A 24514-nucleotide genomic window follows, 5' to 3' on the forward strand; every position below is an offset into this window, starting at 1 on the left:
CTTGGTTAAACGCAAAGCTTGCTGATATCGCTAAATGACAATGGGCCTCATTACACGGATGGCGCTAAGGGAGTACCAGCACCAGTAAGGGCACTGGTGCCGTTAATCCCTTAGCGCCATACTACGAGGTCCCTCAGCGGGTCCCGTCCTTAACGTGTGGCCAGACCACACGTTAAGGAAGGGACCCGCTGAGGGACTTCAGGGCAAATAACGGTACCGCTAATAGTAGTAACGTTATTTGCTCCTTCCCCATTCCCATTGAGCCCTATGGGGGCTCAAATGGGAATGGGGAAGGGCCTTGGTGAATGGGGAATTACCGGCCCGCCAACCTTGGAATGGGGCGGTAATTCCCCCATTCACCAAAGCGGAATCGGTAAAATACCGGTGGCAACCATGGTGCTAATAGCGCCATGGTTACCGCCGTCTGTTTAATGAGGCCCAATCACTTTTCCAATTACCCTCTATCATACACCCACTGGTGTATAAGCGCTTTACAAATAAAAAATTACAATATGAATTCCTACGCTATATACCTTAACTGTGCCCCCAAGAATTGAAATTGTGCCTCATTACAAGTTTGCCAGTCCGGTAACAATGGTGCTGGTAGGCTACTGCCACTGTTGTTACCGGATAGGCAAACTACGAGTCCTGCTCACAGGTGCCTTTCTGCCCGCCAGGTCTGACCTGGAGGGTGGACTGGCAACCGCGAACAGACCTCGATGGATGCACCAGCACCATTCATGAATGGTACCGGTGCATCAGGCCTCCCCATTCCCATTGAGTCCAATCGGACTCAATGGGAATGGGGAGTAATAATTACTGGCACCTGGCAATGCAGATTTAGTGTGTCTGCCGGGCTGAAATGCCCGGTAAGTCCCCATTGCCGGGGCCCCGTAAATTCATGACTCCGGTATTTACCGGCACGGCTACCGCTGGACTCACAATGATGCCCATTAATTTTTCCATTGCTAGCCCAAGAGCATTGAAAAGAGAAACATTTGTGCCATGCCTCCTTGCCCATGGGGATTGCCAGAATCCAGGAGAGTGATGTGGCATGTTACAGGGCCTCGCAAGAAGGGCAGCTTCCTGCCTTCCATTGGTTGGTTCAAAACAATGTCACCTGGGTGAACAGCGCAATTTCCCAGGTTCATCTCCAGAAATGTTTGTATGAGTGCAGGACCTCGATTCACCCAATATGTGTGTGTTTGATGTCACCCCTGATCTAGGCCTGCCAGCAGTAATTCTGAAGTACAACCATTCACGTCGTTCTCCTTTTATTGTGCAGCCCCTGCCCTAGACGGCTTCACTGAAGCATAGAGCTTCTGACATTTGATAGAAAAGGTGCAGTGCCTTTTCTTACAATTAGAGAATCTAGAATACAGAAACCTTTATATAAGTAAACGAAAATGACTGTGTTTGATTTTCTGTGTAGGCATACAGAAAGAGCATTGCCGCCATTTTAACCAAACGGCGAACACTTATCCCACTACCAGGCACCACCGGAAAATCATCTATGTTTAAAAAATACACATGGTGACTTTATTTTATTTTAAATTGGAGGGGTGGGCTGAAAGACTGTGAATTACATGCATCTGTGTGGCTGCATCAAAGGGGGCAGGAATATCACTTTAGCTAAGGAGCAGCCTCAAAACATGACTTGAACACAGACACTAACGCACCATTGACAAATCCCAATGCTAACGCTGATGGCCATTGAAATGAGTGGTGGGAAAGCAATGTCTTGACACAATTGGGCTCATTGCGGAGTCTGCTGTGGAGACCATGGGCCGGTTTTTGGGCACAGCAGTACAAGATGTAGGGGGAAGAGTGTTCCCTGCTTAGCCAAACAAGAATTTAAAATAGGTAGGTTTCAACATGTGTTTGTATTAACAAATTACTGTAATCTGGTTTTTTTTTAGGCGTTAGAATGACCACTATTTGTTAAGGAGGACATTACAGTAGGTAATGTATATGGAGTAGGACATTTGGACGTGGTCGAGGAGATCCTCGCTTGTGAGTTTGAACATCTTTTGATTGCGCTTACCCATCAGCTTCCAGATCGAGGCATTCTAAAAATAACCACAATTGTTCCCTCCTAGCAAAGAGTTTATGCCAAATTCTGCCTCCGCCAAAGAACGTTCGACTGTCACAGACATAGAAATACCACCCATATATCTTCAACTTTCCAAGAGAGAGGATGAGAGAAATTCACTGGATACTTAAGGAGTAGAGATTGGGATGATCTCCCGATTAATTCTATTTTGACAAAACCCCCAAGTTTAAAAACGTATATAGACCATTTCCTTGGCCAGATTTGGAAGAATGCCGGATGTATGGGCAGAGAAGAAACCCCTGTGTTCTATGGCCATGTTAAGGTATAGTCCAATTCTTTATTTTTTGTTTAATATGAGTATGGTCTTCTTTATGCCCTGTATCCTGTCGCCACTTTGGCATCTAAAGCTCTTACTTCACCTCTGTGTTGACTGATATGCTCCTTGCAATTGGCCAAATGATGTAGTTTCAGCGAGTTTATCAACATAGCAGCCACTGATACCAATGTTGGTTTTACCGGTTGTACTAAACAAAACGTCCTTCAAATTAATATAAAACAATGTATACTGATTCCACTCATTATGTAATCCTAACACGAAATCAATCAAAATTATGTACAACTAGCATCTTTTAAGAGATTTCTCGAATTCTGCATTACATTAACAGTGTAAGGACTGGGCAACAAGTGTTTCACACATTTGTGCTTCTTCAGGGACTCTATAGTGAAACAACACATATTATGAGTCTGTCAATTGGACTAATTATACCATGTTCAGTACTATAGATTACTTGTAAAAAAAATCTTAATCTTCAAAAATTGCCCTATCATTGTAGTCAACCTTTTCCGATTTGGAATATCACTTGGCTATAGTAAGGCTTCCTCAGTACCAATGCATTACTTGTGCAATAGCAAGCCTTGTTTCCTTAGTTCATGTAACTATTCGTTGTTATACCATATATGCATTCATCCATTGTAAAGTATAATTTGCAATGCACTTTGTCGATCATGAATACAAGTATGTTCATACAAGCTAAAGTTAATGCCATTTCTCTCTTCAATCTGATAGCTCATTGCACTCATTGATTGTAAGTACTACAATTAAATTAGTCCTAAACATTACCCATCACAAACGTGTAACTACTCTCTTGACTATATCATGTTTCCACTCAGTGTTGTAAATGTTAGGTATTCATTTTTGCCCTTGTCTTATTTTCTCATGCGTGATCACAGAATGATAGTTGTGTGCATGTTGTTGCAGCGACATATGATACATGTATGATATATGATGAAATGCAATGTATTATGCAACCTAGGCCCATATCTCCCACTTTACAGGATGCTCAAATTTAGGTATAGCCCCCATCTCTGTCTATTATATGTTGAAACCCACTGATCGTGGAACGTAGCCCTTTCCCCCACTATACAGGACTCTTAAATCTAGGTATAGCCTCCATCTTTGCATCCTGTATGTTAAAACGTAATGCATTATGAAACCTAAGCCTCACCTCCACTTTGCAGAACACTCAAATCTAGGTGGTACCTACATCTTTGTCTATTGTATGGTGAAATGTAGTGTATTGTGAGACCTAGGCCTCTCGCCCACCATAAAGGATTATCAAATATAGGCATTCAGCCATACTACGAAGGTTAGCTGCGAGACATATAACCCACTAACCAAAAAAGCTCAACATTTCTGCATACTTAACTCATACAAAAAAGCACACAACCACCTCTCGCACAGCAAGCTGCACACACTTCACCACACCGCAAAAACAAACAACACATAAGCCGCACCAACAGCACACGAGGACTGGCATCAATCTGATACTCGCACCAAAGCTCAGCACACGGTGTAAAGCGAACAGAAGCTGCCAACAGGACATCCCTTCTCTCACTACCATACTCCCTCTTCACCTTACTAACCCAACCCGCCTTCTCGTTTACAGATCCGCCTGAGCGCCTGGGGACTAATTACGTTGGTGACGGTGCGCGGTACAAATACCTTTAACTTTTAACATTTAACGTCTTGTCTAATGGCCACTGCCATTTTGAAACTTCTATGTGTACCTGAAACTCGACATAAGGACTGTACTCTTAAATGACATTCAACCAATAAGAAATGTTGTTCTTCCTACCCCCTAAATTGCTAAACATAGTTGATATACTTCATAAATGTATTCTCAAACTCGTAATTTCGCAAACCGAAATCCTCCAGGAAACTAGGAAAGGGGCTAAATAAACAGACTTGGCAAATGTATGTACTCATTCTTGCCATGTTTATATAATGTTATTTCAAATATCGTCTCACCATATCGTGACAGTATGTGCTCCTAATGTAATGACCATTACTTTTCAACACGTGTGCAAAATGATTGCAGACAAAACCTAGTCATTCTTCTGTGAAAGCGCTGTTTGCAAGCATCGGTCTAAGAGTCCCATATTTAGATGTAGAAGCTGGCAGGTGGAAGGAGCGGTAACCCTCCACAAGCTGCCAATTCATGGGATCAAAACTTTAGCTGTGATGGCATAGAACATGCATCCTATTCAGATACCGTACCGTAGTATTAATACTTTATTTAATGTAACAATATTTACGATATTCCCCCAAACTAATAGGAAGATCTCTCCGGGCACCACCATGGGTATTTCTTAATCAATAATAATGTCAGTTTTTAACATTAGTGTCATGTCTTTTTGTCCAAATGATGTATTATGAAAACAGAATTAGATTTAGTTTATAAATGTACTATATGACAAGGTAGCCAGTACATACCAGTAGTTAATGGTTTATGAAGAGATCCGAGGAATACATGCAGCTCATGGTCCCTTCTTAAACTATAGACTGTTGCTCCAAAATGTCATATTGTCTTAGCTTCTCGTTGTGGCACCTCCAACTATGTGTCGCTGTCTCTTCCCTTTCCCCTGAGACCATTTCCCCTAAACCTCTAAGCCTAGATCTCTTACTGGCGTTCCATCGTGTCCTAAGAGCTCATTTTTCCAATGTCTTCCAAGTGGATAATGTTAATGCCTGGTTTTCATTAATCCGGCGTGTTCCTCTGCTTAGTTGTTTTTCGGTGCTTCCAATATAGACCTTTTGCCATACACACATGACTGCATGAATTACAAACATCGTTTACTATTTGCTGAACTACTTCATTTCAATCTCTTCTGGCGCTATAGACTCGTGAGATGCAATTAAGAAAAACGAGGGTTTCCTCGATAGAAAACTGCAAGGTTTTCAGGGTGAAACTAAACTTACAATATCCTAGAAGTTTTTTTCGAGATGAGTGGGATTACCAGCAAGATAGCGAGTAGACATACCAACCCATATATAATGGGATCAAACAGACTGGGGTGGTCCCGAGAGTATCCCTAGGGACAGCCCAGTTGCTCTCACACAGAGAGCATAGAGGACTTAGTAGAAGACGCCTGGTCTAGCACATCAGCTCCAGAAAATGGCGTTCAGAAAAAGAAGAGAAGAAATGTGTACTGGAGATCAAATGGTGCAGAAAGGGCAGTAGGAATCAACCACTCATAAAAAAGGTTACATTTCAGACGGGTGTTAGCAAAAGTGCAACATCACCACCTACAACCATTTCAGTTTCTTGCTTTTATTTATTTATTTATTTATTTATTTATTTAGCGCACCAAACCCAGAGGTATCTAGGTGCTTATGCTTAAGAAAATGGTTACAGGGCTTGTGGTTACATGATAGTGTGAGTATAAAGTAGCTATAAGGTATAGGTATAAGGTATAGGTATAAGTTAAGCGCAGAGTTTTGCTCTTCAATAAAGTATTAATCTTTGCATGGTGAGACTTAAAATACTCTGGAGAAAGAAGGATGTGAAAGGGACTGGGCAATAGTTGATTAACATGTTGTAGTCGGCAGCGGTGTATGCAGGGGAAGGACCATAGAGGTTTTGAAGCAAGAGGGATTTGTGCCCTTGCATACTGATTTTGTGCCAGGAATTCTGTATTCTGTGCAGGTGTGTGAGGCTCATTTGATGCATTTTCAGAGCACCAGTCCTTTGTCAGATTGGTTTATGTTGGGATTTTATTTTTTTATTTTTTATTTTTTTATTTTATTTATTGGTATTTATAATGCGCCTATACACAAGTGTTTCGAGGCACAACAAGAGGGTGGGTGAAAAGGGAGGACAAAACAAAAACGACCCCACTAGGCCTTGTGACATTCGGATCGAGCAAGTGCAGTAAAGAGAAGTGCAGAGGAGAGGAGGGGAGAGTGCCGGTCAGTGTGGAAGGGCCCATGAGAAAAGTGAGTGCCAGGGGAAGCCGGGTGGACAGTGCCAGGGGAAGCAGAGGGTCCACAGGAAGGAAGGTTCTCGAGCTAAGTGCAGTGAAATAGATTGGAAGGGCTACAAGGGTAAAGCCCAGCCAGGGAGGATAGCTCAGGGGCAACCCGCTTGTCTTGGAAGTGGGACGACGCGGAGCAACAAAGGTTCCCTCCCGGGCCCGCGCTAGAAACCTCCAGGTATTAAGCAATTTATAAATGACCAATCATAATCAGGCTAGTGTGGGATGAGGGGTCTGGAAGGGCAAGTGCAGGTTGTGAGGGTGGGGGGTCCTTTCACCAATGGGGGAGAGGGTCAGAGGAGACCAAGTGCAAATCTAGACTGGAATAGGGGGGCCTGGTGCCCGGGATTGTCACTGGTGAACCGCTGAAGGTCATCAGTGTTGTTCTATTGCAATGAGTATGGGAGCCTGACTTCACTCTTAATGCAGTTGTTCCTGTTATCCTGGTCGTTACCTCGTGCTCAGCCATAGGCAGATTGTGTTTAACGGTTGATGCTTTGATTCTGAAGCTACCTATGATTGAGGTGTCTAAGCATGGGTTTCGGACCGAACTAGTGCCTTGTGGGCACAGCCCCCAAAAGATCAGCTTACTTTTCTATAATGGCTACAGCAGCAACGTTGATGCGGGGTTGAAAGCACAACTGTGACCTTGCTAAATGCAAGTGAAAAGCATATACTTGCCACCCTTTCTAACAGAAGCAAAACAGACATCGCTGCAAGGCAGCCCCGGCTATTAAGGGACCCCAGACTGGCCTATGGATTGTGTACTTCTGTGGGTGGCGGGAATCTCTAGGGTACCTGACCACATTTTGCATGAGCCCCATTTTATTTTGTTATGCTATATTATGCTATGGTGTGCTATGCTGTGTATGCTATGTTATGCTATGCTGTGCTATGTTAATGTATACTATGTTATACTAAGTTATGCTATGTTGTGCTATATTATGTAATGCCGTGCTATAATGTGTATGCTATGTTATGCTATGCTGTGCTATGTTAATGTAAAATGTATACTATGGTATGCTCTATGTTACGCTATGTTGTGCTATATTATGTTATGCTGTGCTATGCTGTGTCTGCTACGCTATGTTATGGTATGCTGTGCTATGTTAATGTATACTATGTTATGCTAAATTCCCCTATGTTATGCTATATTATGTTATGCTGTGCTATGCTGTTTCTGCTACGCTATGTTATGTAATGCTGTGCTATGTTAATGTATACTATGTTATACTATGCTACACTATGTTGTGCTATGCTATATTATGCTATACTGTGTATGCTATGTTTTGCTATGTTAATGTATACTATGTTATGCTACGCTATGTTATGCTATGCTGTGCTATGTTAGTTTATACTATGTTATGCTATGTAACGCTATGTTATGCCATGCTATCGAGTCTTCTACTGCACTGCACTGCCATGTGCATGGTCTCCTGGCACTTAAGGGATCTGAAAAGAAAGATGGCGCTGGGTTTGATTTACGGAGACAGAGGGAAAATTGCTCTTGTGTTGGTGTGTACTGTTCGGAAGTACCTGGATACTGCGTGCTGGACCGTGTTTCTGGTGTTTCGCGTTCGGTGACTTGAGGTACGTGCATCCAGAGGGGAGCCGCGTGAGCCTGCAGCATGACGATGCACGGGTCAAGGCTGCGGATGGAGGTCGATTGGAGAAGTGTAGAATTCTGCTGTTTGGTGTCTGTTGGGGAGGTATTCGACTGCCGTTGGCGGTGAGGGTTTTTTTTTTGTTGGTAAAGCTACTGCTTACCGCAGCTCTCTTTCTGTGAGTCACGTGACATTATAAACTCGTACTGATTGGATTACTTTCACCACAAATCTTCTCATCCGATGACCCGTTCCTTTTCATTGGTGGCAGTTGCCATGCTTGACTTGTTTGCATTCTCCGTGCTCCACTTGCAACATCTGCATTCTATTGTCTGTTGATTTTTCAATTGTCATCAAATATGTGGAGTTCCTTTAACGATATTACATTTAACTCTGGGTGCTGGCCCCAGTTCATGCCTGGAATGGCAAACGTGTTTCAAGCACGGGTATTGGTGGCGCTGCTATGACCCTACATGAGAGGGCGACATTAGGGGTCTGTCTTGTGTGCAATGGCGACCGCTGGTGTGTTGGGGGTCGGGTCTTTAACCCCCATGGAGAACACTTCTGGGAACGGGGCCGTCGAGGGCGTGGGATTTAGAGGGAGTGGGCGGAGGCAAGGGGGACTTACTTGTCTTCCGGTGACAACCCTTAAAAGGGGGCTCCCCTGCACCTCTCCCTCTTTCCTCACTGCACCCGCTGGATGTTTTACCACCCTCCTCTCCCACATGCTGGTTCAAGTGATTTTTCATGTAGATGTGGTATGGACATTTGTTCGGCCAGCTGTCAAACTTTCTGAGGTAATTGTCACATTTGGGACTTTGTTGGCGCTTTTGAAGGGGACCTACACAATGTATTTGGAGATGGTTTGATCATGATCAATTCTGAACTTGTCTATGAATTATTTATGTTGTGCTGCCTGAGGGGGTCCTCTCCCGTCCAATAGGCCGGCAAGCAGGCGTGGGTGGTTGCCTGGCCCCTCGGGTTGCCCATTGGGGAGAAAGGCGAAGGCGGATCCCAGGCTTGGGTCTTTGGCTGTCCGCTTGACATTTGACCTTTCATTCACCCCTGAGCAGCTCAGACAGCTAGTAGGCCAACAGGCTACTGGTGGTTCAGAGGGTGCTGCTGGGGACATATGGGCCTCATTACACGGATGGCGGTAAGGATTTACCGGTACCGGTAAAATACCGGTACCGGTAAATCATTACCGCCTTACTACGAGGTCCCTTTGCGGATTGGGGGATTTAACGCCTGCTTTTTGCAGGCGTTAAAAACCAACCCGCAAAGGGACCCAGGGAGCTAATTACGGTACCGCAATTTGCGGTACCGTAATTAGCGCCTTCCCCATTCCCATTATGCCCTATGGGGCAAAAATGGGAATGGGGAAGGGCAATGGTGGAAGGGGGAATTACCGCCCCGCCAACCTTGGAATGGGGCGGTAATTCCCCTTTCCGCCAAGGCGGTGCCGGTATTTTACCGGCATGAACCATGGCGCTAATAGCACCATGGTTCTCCGCCATCCGTGTAATGAGGCCCAAAGTCATGTTAACTTGTTTTAAAAGGCAGCAATCGGGTGGTCCATGTCAAATTTTGCAAAATGTTTGCGCAAAACATTGCGGCCTGTTTAACTCCAAATGGTTTTAACTGTGTTTTGAATGTAATCTGCATTAAGCCCTGGGCATGGGCAAGCGCGCGTCCACCTCCTAAAGTCAAAAGGGAAATGTCTGGTAATTGCTGGATGCTTTCTGGCTCCCTGTGTCCATAACTGCGATTCCTGCCTATCTCGATGCATACTGTGGGGGTAATTACGAGTGAGGCAGTAAGGGGTTAACGGCGCCGGTAAAGGTGCCGGAGCTGTCATCCCCTTTCCGCCTCATTACGAGTCTGCTTGCGGGACCCGCTAAGGACGCCTGGTTTTACCAGGCGCCCTTAGCGGGTCCCGCGAGCAGACCATGGTGCTAACAACGGGCCCGTTATTAACGGGCCCGTTGTTAGCACCCTCCCCATTCCCATTAAGCCCTATGGGGGCTCGAATGGGAATGGGTTCCTTGAATGAGGAATTACCGGGCCCTCCAAGGTCGGAATGGCCCGGTAATTCTTCATTCAAGGAACCCGGACCCGGTACCCGATAAGGGGGTAGCCATGCCACTAATAGCGGCATGGTTACCTCCTAACTTGTAATGACTGCCTTTGGGCCTCATTACGACCCAGGCGGACTTCGCGGTGCTAAATGCACCGCGAAGCATGGCGGAAAGCCGCCGATAGCGCCATGGGGGTTGGCGGATTCACCGCCCCATTCCGACCTTGGCGGAGCGGTGAATCCCCATTCCCCATTTTACCCTTCCCCATTCCCATTTTCGCCCCATAGGGTATAATGGGAGTGGGGAAGGAGTTAATTACGCCACCGTAAAATACGGTGGCGTAATTAACAACGAGGTCCCGTAGCGCCATGGTTTTCTCCGCCTGGTAAAACCAGCCGGAAAAGGCCGCCATGGCGCTACGGGAACTCGTAGTATGGCGGAGAGGTACGCCATGCACTACGCTGGCGTAATACCCTCTCCGCCAGGGTCCTAATGAGGCCCTTTGACTTTTGCGGTTTAGGGCAACCCCTGAATTCACACCTAACTTTGCGGTTTCCGAGTCTTGCTACAAAGGTTGCTTTTCTTTGGCGCCTTTGCTCAAAGGGCACCATGCTCATATTTTGGGCACTCATTTGTTAATGTACGACTTTACAGAATTCTTGACATGAGTTCACAAAGTGTAAAAGAATGTGTCAAACTGCACACAAAGACCACACACAGTTGAACTCTAGGAAAATTGCATATCGGATTGTGCATGGAAACAGGAGAAGAAAGAAGGCAGTGTGCAAGTGTTCTTTCGGTATATTGTAAAGCAGGATAATCTACTTCTGAAATATTTGGTCAAAGTAATGAAAACTGGGATACAAAAAACAAATATGGGCAAAGCCTCCCACCTATCAGAGAAGCCTAATCCATCCCTTGCTCGAAGCCTCTTCCATCTGACTAAGCTCCCATTCACTGAGTCATAGCCCCATCCCCTATGTCATTCATTACCCCTTCTCAATCTCAAGTAGAGGCCTCAGTAAGTGATGGTCATAACATAAAGTGGGGCACCTACAAAATGTGATGATACACCCCAGAGATTCAAGCCACCCCAAGATCTATAGAGATACATAGCAGCCTTGCTTGCCGCCAATCCAGGGGTGTGTAAATAATGGGGGCCCCCCTGCAGGAGTCTCTGTTACCCCCCTACCTCAGTACTACCACAACACAGTCCTTACTCTCCAAGACATGCCACGCCACGCCCCCATCTACTAAGTCCTCAATCTCTCCTCCTCATAGTGCCACACCCTCTAAGAACCAACCCTCACAGCCCACAATACTTTGCCTGTCCAGCTGAGAGAAATTCCCACCAGCTCCTAATCGCAGAGAAAGTCCTAAGACCCTCAACTCAATAGCGTCCAAGCCACCGAGTTTGGCAACCCTGGCGCATTCTAAAATGGAGTCCATCGATTGCCGTTCGCCATATGCCTAACCGGCCTAGACAGGTGATCAGTGCCTTGAACTATTTTGAATCTCCACACTTCAAACAACTTTTTCAGTAAGACCCTCGCTAATCAAATTTCATATCCTTGACGGTTGCCAGATAAATTGAATGTAAAATGTGGATGCAGCCGGGGTTATTCTTATCCGACAGAACATATGCTATATGCACTGGTGGAGGTGCCCACAGTGCAAAGAGAGTCCTGGGACTGGTCAGTGGTGCATCTGGAACTGAGAGCATCTGGATAGGCAAAGGCCTGTGGGACCAGGGGAGAACTCTGGTGTCCCTAGTGGACAACCTCCATATCTCTGTTAGTAAATGGGTTTGTAGGAGCAAACATGATTCATCAGGTTGTTCAGCTGTTGCATGCTCCAGCCTGCAAGACAATTCAGTTATGCACAGGGAGACTAGACAAAAGTCACGAATGAACGTTATATCCTGTAACAGGGACCAACCGCCCTCAAAGCTTGCAAGCTAAAATATGTGCTATCCAAATAAAGGATTCGTCCTGCGAGGCTTGGTGACTGTGTGCTTGCTTTGTTTGGAAACAGCAAACAGCAGCACAGCGTGGGCTGAGACCAGGGGGTCAGCCGTGTGTGTGTTTGTTTGTTTGCTTACCAGAAGATTCTTTCATTGGAAGCCCAGCATGCACAGCGTGCAGATGCAAAGCAGGTCGGGGGCAAATGGGAAGCACACCAGGTGACCAGTTGAATCTGTCTGGTTGTTTCACAACAATACCTCCTAATTAAACATTCTGATATGATATGATATGATATGGCATTTATAACGATACAACACAAGAGATACAAAAACAACACAAGAGTACACAAACATTCAATATGTTTTGTTGGTTCTGCAATAGTTGCTCGCACTCCCAAAATCCAAGTACAAAGTATCTGTCGAATCTGTGTATCTAGAATGAAATTGACTGGAATGAACAACGTTGCCCCCTTTTGCCCACCCCCTGAGAATCCTCATGTAACTGCCTGGTCTCTGGGCCAAGAGCCAGTCCTGTCCCCTAAACTGAGGATGCCAGCAGAAAACATTTCGGGACAAGCCATCTGCAATGCACCCATTGCCAAAATGATTCAAGCCGAACCATGTCCAAATAAAGCAGGGGAACAATCCCACGATTCACCCTAATATTACAGCTCCATACTGCTCCCCGAGACTGCAGCACAAGCCACAGGCTTCTGAGAGAGAGGCGGGGGCTGGATGTACTTTCTTCATTCATAAAAGAAAGCCCACTCTGAAGCAGTAGCTTTTCTACCAGGAGCAGATTGAACCAGGATATTTTGGAGTGGATTAGGGTCCACAGCCAATCCAGCTACAACAAACCACACACACACCCCCAACAAAGTGGATGAGGGCTGTGTGATGTCAGGCTTTTACTGGGTATAACCACCAGAAAAGCAAGAATTTGAAGAGCAAGGCGAGCTTGCTCCTACCCTCAGGATGCATGCCCTTAATCCACACTCTGCCCCCCCCCCCATTATGCCAACCTCCAAGGTAAACTCAACCAATCAGTGAGAGATGAAGAGCGTGTGTAAATCCTCCTCCTATCAGATACCTGTGTGTCTACAGCAGCAACCCCCATCGCCATGGCAACCAGAGATGGAGACGTTGTGTCCAAAGGGAGAGTCCAGAAGAGGAGAATACCTACGGAATGGGTGAAACTCAAACACTATGAAAGGGAAATCTATCCCCATACAAAAGTTGATACACACACAGTTTTAAGTAATTCCAAACTAAACAAGAAGAAACGGGAAAACGTCTGTATAGTTGACTGTGCATTATCCCTGATAGAACTGGGAAGATCGGGGGCTTGATTTAAACTCATCTTAATTCAGATAGAAGAGATGAGGGGAGGGAAAACAGTATGCAGCAGTCCCTAAGACCACATATCCCAAACAGTATCTTCTAAACAGCCTCTAGAGAACAAGCCTCGGGGTTAAAGGCACCCAGAACAGACGGGCCACTTGGGGAAGGAAATTATAGCAAGCAGTGGTGTGTCTCTTCTGAAGGACAGGGGTATCCCCCAGAACCTCGTATATGAATAGAAAAACGCTGTCATTTCAAATGCTGTGAAACCGACAGCAAAGTAATTACTAGAGTCCTTGAAAGAGATGAATCATGTGCACCTGAGTCCCAATAATTTGCTTGTAAATGCTGCTCGCCATACATTTTGAATTCCTGAAACAATGAATGGTTGAGAAGGGAGAAAGAGTGATTGCACACCTGTCCAGTCCACAGAGCTATTGTCGGACAGGAGAAAAGGGATGGAATTTTTTGAAATTCAAAATTGATAGAAATTGGCTACAGCACTAAGCATTCCATCAATCTTGGTGTTGGAGTCCATTCAGTGACCATAGAACAAATGAAGACAGCATTGTGCATGAACATGTAAATGCCATAGACGCACCATTGAGGCCAAGGCAGACTGTAACAAGTATTGACAAAGTTAACAATTTGCGATATTGTGTAGATATGGGATAAGCATTTGCCAGGCTGTGCCACAATGGTTCTGCCTGGCCATAATTTGGTAATAGCGGGAAAATGATGTGAGTACGCGGACATAAGATGGCAGTGAATACAAAAAAGAGCCACAGCTCTTGTATTTCCGAAAGAATATTTTAATTGGAACTTAAAGCAAGGAAGAGATGTGAGAAAGCAAAACAATGAGGTGATGGTTGGAAGGTTTAGAATTAATCTTAAACCTCTCCCAATTGCTCTGGGCAACCCTCAAGTCCATCATTCCTTGCCTGCCAAGCCATTAGAGAAAAGGGAAAGACCATATGCAAATTGGGCTTGGTCCCACCCCCAAAGGCGCAGTCCAGCCCAAACATCTGGGTCACATCCCTTCTTCACGAGACCACAAGCATCCCCAGACATGTTTCAGCCTCGTTGGGCATCATCAGTGAGGTGAAGCTTGGGTCTCTAGCCCAAGCTGGCACGGGACCCACTTCTGGGCAGACCCATTCCACTCAGGGTGACAAAGCAAACAAAGAGGTGATGGCTAGAAGGTTGAGAATTAATCTTAAACCCCTGCCAATTGCTTTGGGCAACCCTCCAGACCACTGTTCTTCACCTGCAAAGCCATTACAGAAAGGTGAAGGAACGATGCAAATCAGGCTTGGTCCCAACCCCAAAGGGGCAGTCCAGCCCAAATTGCTAGAACACATCCCTTCTACACGAGACCACAAGCAACCCCAGACATTTTTAGGCCTTATTGAGCGTCATCAGTAAGGTGTTGCTTGGTCGCTAGGCCCAGCAGGCAAGGGACACAAATATTGCGGTTGAATCAAATGGTTAAAGGCACACTTGCTTCAGACATTTGCGATACACTTGGATCTAATTTGTTACTGAAATTAACCCAATAACTTTCAAAAGAATGCTTAGAAATAAAAAAGGCAGCACCCAATACATGTCCATAGTTTGGTGTTACAGTTACAGCAAGCCCAAAGAGATGCCACAAGGATGTGTTTTGGGGCAGGAAGGGGTGGGTAGTGGGTGAGAATTGCCCAAAAGATTAGCATGGCCATGGGCTATTAATAGGTGGGCAAAAATCCTCAAAATACCCTCATACTGTCAATGCCTCCTCGCAACCCGTCACTCACCTCTGTACTTCATTGCCAATAGTGTTGGCACTAGAACACGACCTAGAAGACAAAACTAAAAATCTGAATAGACAAGATAACCTATAATAGGACCCTTGAAGGAAAAGAGGTGACTGTAAGCTTTAACACACCTCACTTACAGACAATAGAAATTTCCATTGAAAAATAACCAAACAGGGTTTGCGTACATTTAATTTTCCCTTTTGCAAAACATATAAATGAACATATCCCAACCTTTCTTTAATTCAATTTCCATTTAATGCAATCAATGGATTCCTAAATTACCTACCCCGTAGGTGACGTGAGGGCGTCTTTGTAATTAAAAGAATATCGCCTATACAGCACTAAAGGATGCAGATTTATTGAGATACAACTTGCAGGAGTTCAGTAAATCTATATGTATTATTTTCTTTTAAACCATTTTTAGCTTGTGTTTTGAGGATGGAAATGAATAATGTACAGTAGCGGGTCACACCAATCTTGCAGAGGGTCCATATTGGCCCTTCGCTGCATTGCGAAGGGCAGAGGTGGGCACCAGAGAGGCTGACGTTTCCGCTTCCTTTCCGGGTCCCCATGCAGACATTTATTTCCTGCATTGAATCGACGCATGTCTGCAACCCCTCACTACACATTAAAAACACTTTAGGAGGCTTTTTAAAAATATATACCTCCACCTCTTAGATGCTGGTAAAAATTGCTGTTAAATGCATGTGGCATTTTATGTTATGTTATGTTATGTTACTTGGCATTTATATAGCGCTCTATATATGATTGGTATAACCTCAAAGCGCTGGTAGATTGAACGCCCTCGGGAACCGTATTTCTGGTCAGTAGAGAGAGATAGTGTTGTAGGTTATGTGGGTGCACCAAGTATGTGTGCAGCTGATGTGATCGCCAGATGGTAGCTGCATCCTAGCGTTAGGTGTGGAACTTAAGATTTTAGTTGAATGTGTTCAGTCTGGTGGGTGGACACCCAGACTGGGCTCTGGCTGAGTTAGGCCTGAAGGACGCATATGTGAGCAGCTAGGCCGGAATGTGCTCGGCTAGTTGCGTTTTATTAGGGTGGTGAGGTGTTCATGGGGTTGTATTCGTATGTGAACAGCTAGGCCGAATTAATCAGGGGTATAGCTGTGTTCTTGTTGAATGATGGTGTATAGTGGAGGGTAACGTAGTGACGTGATATGATGGTTATCTTTAAAGAACCTGAGACCAGGCACGTGAACAGGATGGCAGGGACCAAGGCGACACAGGGACATAGAGACATGGGGCTGCGTTTACAGCGACAGGAGGGGGGATACAGATATATAGCAACAGCATGGGGAACAGGAAGGCAGGGTACACAGTGATACAATGCAACGTGTGGGGCATGTTAACTTTTACATTTGCATTTCTACCAAGATGCGATTAAGGTTCATGTTCACAGCTCCACCCAAGTGTGGGACATGCCAACCTTTGCAATTCTATCTAGAAGCGACTCAGGCTAACGTTCACAATCCTGTTGGGTCTGGCGCAGGCTAATGTTCACAATGCTAAACTAAGTGTGGTACCGCTAACATTCACAATCCTATCTAGGAGTGTCGCAGGATACTGATTACAATTCTACCTAAGAGCAGCATTGGAACAATTCACAATCTAGTATAAGTCTCATAATCGGGTGGTATTTACAACTCTGGAGATTTCACGGTGGGCCTCTGCACCCTGGGCCTCTTTTCTTTGGTCTTTCCAAATGTTCCCATAGGAAAAGCATTGGGCTTGCTGCAAATGTGTCATATGGGGCCACTTTGAGCTTTATTTCCAGGACCTCTTTTGGTCCCCAGTAATTATTTCCAGGGCCTCGTTTAGTTCCCAGTCCAGCCCTGTACAACATGCGGGAAGCCCATGCAGTTATTTTCGCCTACGCCACAATGTGTCAAGCAGCAAAGACATGCAGCATTTGAAATACCTCTTTTTGCTGCCCTATTCATGTTGAGGGCTTGAAGTCCTGAAAAAGAGGGCGTTTATGCAGCTCATGTTGCCAGCAGTCTTGCTCATCGCCCCTCTTGTGGATCGGACCCCGCTGTATTATTATTTGTTTGTTTGTTTATATTATTTCTATAGCGCTCCGGACCCGGGAGTAAAAGGGCGCTTAGTACAAGTTACAAGGTACAGTACATGGTAAACAACAGTTATATACAAGATATACAGGCAATGGAGGTGATAACAACCAGTAATGACATAAATGAGGCACGTGCAATAAGTACGGTTTATAGCTAAGTCTAACCTCAAGGTTGACCTTTTGTCAGAAGCCACCCGATGGCAAGTTTCCTGAACGACTGGAAGGATTTGGATGACTTAATATTCAGTGGCAGGGCATTCCAGAGTTGGGAGGCGAGGACAGTGAAGCTCGAGCCTCCGGCTCTTTTAGAGGTAAATCTAGGTACTGTGAGACATAAGGTATTGGAAGATCTCGTGGGTCTGATGGAAGATTTCATGGTGAATTTTTTAGTCAGTTAGGGGGGGCTAGATGGTTGAGAGCTTTGTAAGTGAGGCAGAGTGTTTTTAGATCGATTTTATGTTGGATGGTGAGCCATTTGCATGTTGTTCTAGTGGCAGAGATGTGCTCACGCCTGGGAATGTTTAGCGCTGCCCGTAGGGGAAAGAAAAGGTCTACAGGCTCCGATTAGTTTTCCAGTATAGGCAGTGGCAGAAGCGGTCGAGTTAACTTGCTTAATGAGGTTAGTATTGGCATTAAGATAGAAGCCAAGTGTTTTCACGTTTTTGGCGACCGGGATGGAATTGCCATCAATTATGATGTTGGAGTAATTGGGACTTAGTTTTTGTAAGTTGTTCAGTGAGCCAACAATGAGCAGTTCAGTCTTCTCGTCATTCAGGCAGAGGCCGTGTGTGGCCATCCATGCCTGAATGACAGAGAAGATTTCATTGATCCTGGCTACATCAGTGTTGTAATTGCCCGAGATGGTGAGGAGTATCTGGGTGTCATCCGCGTAGTTTGTGTAGGTGAGACCCAGATGATCCAGTTTATCAAAGAGGGGCTTTGTAAAGATATTGTATAGGGTGGGTGAAACACATGAGCCTTGTGGGACACCGCAAGTGACAGGGATGGGGTCTGCTGCTGCCACCGGAGAGAAGACTCTCATGGTTCTATTGGCCAGGAAGGACTGTATCCATGTGACAGCAGAGGGGGAAAAGTGGGCGGCGGAGGAGAGGTGGTTGCAAAGTATTTTATGGTCGACCAGGTCGAAGGCTGCTGAGAGATCTAGGAGGAGTAGGATGGCAGCCTTGCCCTTATCTTTAATTTTGTCAATCTGACTTTTAAGATCAACAAGGGCAGTTTCTGTTCCATGTTGAGGCCGGAAGCCAGACTGACGCAATCCGAGTAATTGGTTAGACTCTAGGTAATGCTGGATTTGCAAGTAGGCAACTCTATCAAGGTTTTTTAACAGGAAGAGAACGATTGTGATAGGCCTGTAGTTTGTGGGGGTGGTTGGGTCCAAGGTCTGTTTTTTTAGTAGCGGGAGGACCCATGACTGTTTCAAATTGTTGGGTACCGAATTAGTGGAGAATGACACGTTTATGAGCTTAGAAATGAAGGGGGCGAGGTCTCTTGCTGTGGCTTTTATGATCTGTGCGGGGCAGCTGTCCCCTTTGCAGTTTGATGGTTTGAGGGATGTTATAATTTTTTGCACTTCTAGTACGGTTACTTTTTTGAAGGTGAAGCCATGGTTATTATTAGGGGTGGTTGGTTTATAAATTGTTAGTTTCCTGTTTGGGCCGGTGTTGCTGTTTATTTATTTCTCTATAGCAAAGCGCGAAGTCATACCTCAAAGTCTAATGTTGCCCCACGTGACTTGTTTCTGAAAGTAATGTACACTTGACAGCTCTCTGGAAGTTGCATGCGACGTGAGCTGGCGCTTAGAATTTTTTTCCGAATGCGGAAGATGTTCTGACCTTTAAAAAAACTCTCCATAAATCATCTGTCTGGCTTTAAACCTCCAAATTCTTGAATTTGGGACCCCCGCCCGCTTGTTAGTCACTGCTGCGAAGGGTCTGGGTGGTGAAGTGAGCGTAGAGAGGGGTGTGTGCTAATATGCCGGCTGCTCTGCACCTTCAGGTCACACGCACTGATTAACAGCCCAAGAGGGGGTTGAAAGACCTATGACAAGATTCGTAGAAGGCTATTCATATCTGTGTGAAGCAAACGGAAGTGTATTTCAAGGCACCACACGGCTTCAAAGGCCTCTCTGTTATGTCACTTATCATTTGGGTGACGGGCATGGCAACTGCGCTGACAAAGTGTCTGACGGCTCTAACAATGATTCATGCAGCCCGGAACATTCTGGAGACTGGAGGGGAGCCACGGACTATTACATGTCAGCTGCATCCCTTCGGGAAACAGCAAGAGCCTAGGAGACTATTTAATTTAATTATCTTAAAGTACGCATGCAGTGCAGAACTCCGCCGACCCCGCACACCTACACGAGCCGCTTTAATGAAATGTAGAGTGTAACTTTAACTTAAAATGTTTAAAATCATGAAGAGAATGTTTGTATATATGTTATATCTTTGTTTTCATTTAACATGATGCCCATGTGTATAAGCCTATTTGCATTTATGGATTTACAGTCTTTTTGAGGAGTTGTAATGATTTTGTTTTCTTTAATATTGGGAACTATTAAGATGGATTTCTGGAATCTGATCAGGTGGATAGATTTTAGGAGGCCACCCTAGTTAGAGTGAGCAAGGGAACTCTGAGAGGTTAGTGTTAGGCAGGGCTTTAAGTGGGCCAGGGCCTGCCGGGGCTCGTTTTGAGGCGGGGCCCTGCAGGGGCCCTCCAATCTCCCCTGCCAGCCCCGGCCACTACACGAAAAGTATTTTTTTTCTCAAGCCTGAAGCTCTCGCTCATGTGCGAAAGCTTCAGGCTCCAGAAAAAAAAGCATTTCAGCCATAATGGTGGCGCCGCACCTGCGAGGCACCCCTTTAAGCAGGAGATGCCCGTGGGCGGGCGCCACCATTATGGAGAAAACGTGAGGCCGCTGGAAGCAGAGGCCTTGTTTTCTAAATCCTGAAGCTCCCGCGGATTCACAGGAGTTTCAGTCTTCGGGAAAACGGCCTCTGCTTCCAGCGGCCTCACCCTTTCAGCCTTAATGGTGACGCTGCCCCTAACCAGTTGGCGAGGGGCAGCACCACCATTAAGGCTAAATAGGCGAGGCGCTGTCCCCTGCCAGGCAAGCCTATAGAAAATAAAGGCAGAGATCAGCACCCTCTCCCCGATGAGGGAGAGGGTGCTGATCTCTACAAAAGGCTGCCTGGCATGGGTGCCAGTGGCCCATTGAGCTGGGGCTTGTCAGGGGGCGTGGCCTAATGGCCCAGCAGGACCCCTGCCGTTAGGTCACGCCCCCTTGATGAGCCCTGGCTCATTTTGTAGTGACACTTAAGGCACTGGTGTTAGGAAAGATTTCCCTTGTGTGCGATTTTCCCTTCATTTGTGAACCCCCTAAAGAAACCTTTTATTTTTGTTTGGAGTACCTAACCTGACTTTTTCCAGTGGAGCACAGCCTTCAGCTGTGCTCCACTGGGCTTTCGCTCATTTGTTTTGGGGAAACTGGCACGTCCGTCAGGCTGTCAATACTGGGAAACTATGTTTCTCGTAGTCTTCGGCTTTGTTGCCATTTCTTGGTAACTGTGCCAAGTACCGTACAGTACCGTGCCCGTGCATGGGGGTCTTTTAGTTTTATGGCACAGGAACACTTCCAAAGAGGCTCTTTGAGAGGGTAAGTAGGAGAAGCCGAGAGTAGTTGTTTCCACTTCTCCAAAGGGGAGAAGCGCCCTTGCAGGCCTTCTTGGTTTGATAAAGAAACAGGGGTCCAATGGGACAACAGCAGGGTTAGGGTGCCAAACCTTCCAAGAATGTCACTGGTGGTTCCTCGAGTCTGCTTTCTTCTTAAGGATACTTGGCTCCTTATGAGGTTCGGTGGAAACCTCAGTAGACAGACCTGGAATGGATGCAAAGCCCCTTCTCTTATCCAAGATTCGGTTTGCGCTCAAATCTCAGATAGCCAATGGAAGATCTGCTCTCTTGCATGCACGCCAGACGTGGGCCATTCGCGGCCCAAAGTGGTTCTAGCCATTCTTGTCTACAAGACATACTGGCACCAGTAGTGTGGATTGGGACCATACAGTCCCAACCCTCTTCCTGGGCACTAACACACGTGACAGGCAGGAGCCCACGAAAGTTGTTGTTTCCCCGGGTGGCAGAATGCCCAAATAAGGAATGCCAGGGTCTCTGACCCTCTAAGGATTTTTTGGTGTTTGTACAAGTGTGTTTAGGGCGAACTGTTGGCAGCAGTTTACTTTTAAAGTATTTTTACTTCGTTTTTATGGAACATACCGCGTTTACCACATTTGGCCCAAGACTGTGGCCAGTGTCGAAAATGGCAATGCCAAAAAGTCCTTTGTTCTGTTCTTTGGCCATTTTGTCCCTTTGCCTTGCCCCAGGTCAGAGACCCGGGCATTCCTTATTTGGGCATTCTGCCACCCGGGGAAACAACAACTTTCGTGGGCTCCTGCCTGTCACGTGTGTTAGTGCCCAGGAAGAGGGTTGGGACTGTATGGTCCCAATCCACACTACTGGTGCCAGTATGTCTTGTAGACAAGAATGGCTAGAACCACTTTGGGCCGCGATTGGCCCACGTCTGGCGTGCATGCAAGAGAGCAGATCTTCCATTGGCTATCTGAGATTTGAGCGCAAACCGAATCTTGGATAAGAGAAGGGGCTTTGCATCCATTCCAGGTCTGTCTACTGAGGTTTCCACCGAACCTCATAAGGAGCCAAGTATCCTTAAGAAGAAAGCAGACTCGAGGAACCACCAGTGACATTCTTGGAAGGTTTGGCACCCTGACCCTGCTGTTGTCCCATTGGACCCCTGTTTCTTTATCAAACCAAGAAGGCCTGCAAGGGCGCTTCTCCCCTTTGGAGTAGTGGAAACAACTACTCTCGGCTTCTCCTACTTACCCTCTCAAAGAGCCTCTTTGGAAGTGTTCCTGTGCCATCCAGTGAACTGACCAGCTCGAACCCAGGGTATCCCAAAGGATCGGCACCATCCCGAGTTGAGACTTGAGACACTGGGATTCGCAAGCTTGTGGTCCTGGGCCCTCTCCTGCCAAAACTCATTGTCCTAGCTCCTCTGGGTAGTGATTTACGAGAGTGCGCATGCCGCAAGCATTTGTAGTACCTGCGTCCCCCCGCTGTGGTGACCATCGCTGAAAGTGCCTGCAGTTCTTGTCTACTGTGTCCTGAGATGAGCCGCACCGAACAAACCTTCTTCTTCCTTCAAGGGCTAAGAAAAAGTGAACGTCCTGTCATGGACGATCGTCCTGTACAGTAGCCGCAGGAGCGTCCTAAAACTGCTGGGTTAACACCAACAGGCAAAGTGGACTAGACTGCCAAAGTTTGTTCCAGACTGTGTCGAGGGTCGGTGAGTACTTTCCTAACTTACTGGCGGCTCCCTGGCACATTCACTCATTTTAATACACAAGTGTCTGTCAAAAGATGGGCCCTTGGCAGGGATAGCCCGCGCTCTCCAGCTATTCCTGAACTCCAACCGTCACTCTGTCCGCAAGGGTAGACCCTCTTCTAGGAATAGGAACTTATTCTTCATTGCCTCAAGCCCCTTCCTGAGAAGCTACAGCCCCCTGAAGAGAACCCAATTTTTCATTTACGCACAACAGTGCGTTGTTAACGCACAACTGCTAGGCTCCTCTCTTCGTAGGGCTGCACTACACAAGTTAGGGATTGTTGTTGAAGGACTGCCTAAACTGATATCTGTGTTTATTTTACCCCTTTGCTGTTACAGGTCCTGGTTATTTTCTCCCCCCGTCATCAGTCTTAGGCTAATCACATTATTGTATATATGTTAGATAGTGTATGATTGTGTGTGGTATTGTTTCTTCATAACTGTGGTTTAATTGTGTTTTGATTATAAGGCCTATAATAAATGTATTTTTGATACACTTGTCTAAGAGTAATCTGTGGAGATTTACTGTGTGTGCTCATTGTGGGCTTCCGATCTCTCTCACCCCTCCTGAGACTTAGGGTTGACCACCTGCCAACCTACCGCAGATTGGTCTGGGTTGCCCATAAGGTTCCCCTCTTCCACTAAACTAGAGCGGCCTCCTAAACATCTGCCCACCAGGTCAGAGTTTAGAAATCCATCTTAACAGTTAGCCAAAACCCAATCAAGTTAGCCATGGAAAACAGTCAAGGCAATTCTCAGGAGAGTGTGAGTGGGGTCAGGGGTCCACAATGAGTCCACAGAGTGAAGCTCACAATACTTCAATTTAGAAAGAAATGTATACAAATACAGTATTTATTCTAGTCCCAAAATACCCACTTTTAATTTTTTTATTTTGTTAAAAGTGCAATTTGGTTAATTAAAACCTTATGCACTACAAACAAATCATCAAAACACAATTACATTTCAATCCTTGAACCATTATTATAAAAGCAGAGAAATACAGACATAATATAATCAATTTCATCTGAGTTAAAATCATGTCATGATAGGAAGAGTAAACACATTATAAACCAATTTCAAATAATTCACTAACAGATAGCTCTTTTCCAGATATAAAAAGCTGCCCCAATAAAAACCTTTATCTCCCCCTCATAAATAGCTGACCAAAATTGATCTGATTCAATCATTCGGAAATCACCAACTATATTTACATATCCTCTGTAGTACCATTCCTTCAATTTAGTTCACATTGTTAAAACATGTCTTATAGTCTCCACCTCTATTTTACAGTGCCTACATAATCTTTCTGCTCGGGGAATATTAGTCCAAACACCAATTAATTTGTTACAAGGAAGGGTATTCAACCATAGTTGCAAAATAAATCTTCTCAATGCCCTATTTTCTGTATTCAATAAATATTCTCTCGGAGTAGCATGTTTAAGACCTTGGAGAGCATAGGCAATGTATTGTGTCTTAGTATAAAGGTATGTTTGATTTTGACAAAAATCCCAAATATTTGTTTTTTCCTTTAGACTTTTCAGGATACAGACAGCCTCTTCTTTCACCGTGGGGACCTTCAAACCTAAATCTTCAAGGAAGGACAATATTGTGTTTTGTAAACTCAATATATGAGTATTCTTAAACCTGCCTTCACTTCTATGTTTACCTATTGGGTTAAGCAGATTTCTTTCCTCCCCGTCCCCCAGTATTAAAATACAGTTTAAAACATCCTATTTTCCATAAAGTTAAGAGGTAGATAAGCCCTAGCTCACATCTAATAGCTTCTATAGGCACAGCGTTAGGTAGTCCTAAAACAGGTCTCCAAAGTTTCCCTTCATGTTTGCCTAATTT

At 45.4% G+C, this 24514-nt stretch overlaps 1 protein-coding gene across 2 annotated transcripts in view; it reads right to left on the minus strand.

Annotated features, from left to right (window-relative positions):
- LOC138491371 (glypican-5-like) overlaps positions 1-24514 on the minus strand; it is a 1558016-nt gene that overhangs the window by 1126704 nt on the left and 406798 nt on the right. The gene's annotated exons all lie outside the window — the stretch shown is intronic.

Source organism: Ambystoma mexicanum, chromosome 10, assembly GCF_040938575.1.
Source record: "Ambystoma mexicanum isolate Mex_15411 chromosome 10, UKY_AmexF1_1, whole genome shotgun sequence".
Classification (NCBI taxonomy): Eukaryota; Metazoa; Chordata; class Amphibia; order Caudata; family Ambystomatidae; genus Ambystoma; species Ambystoma mexicanum.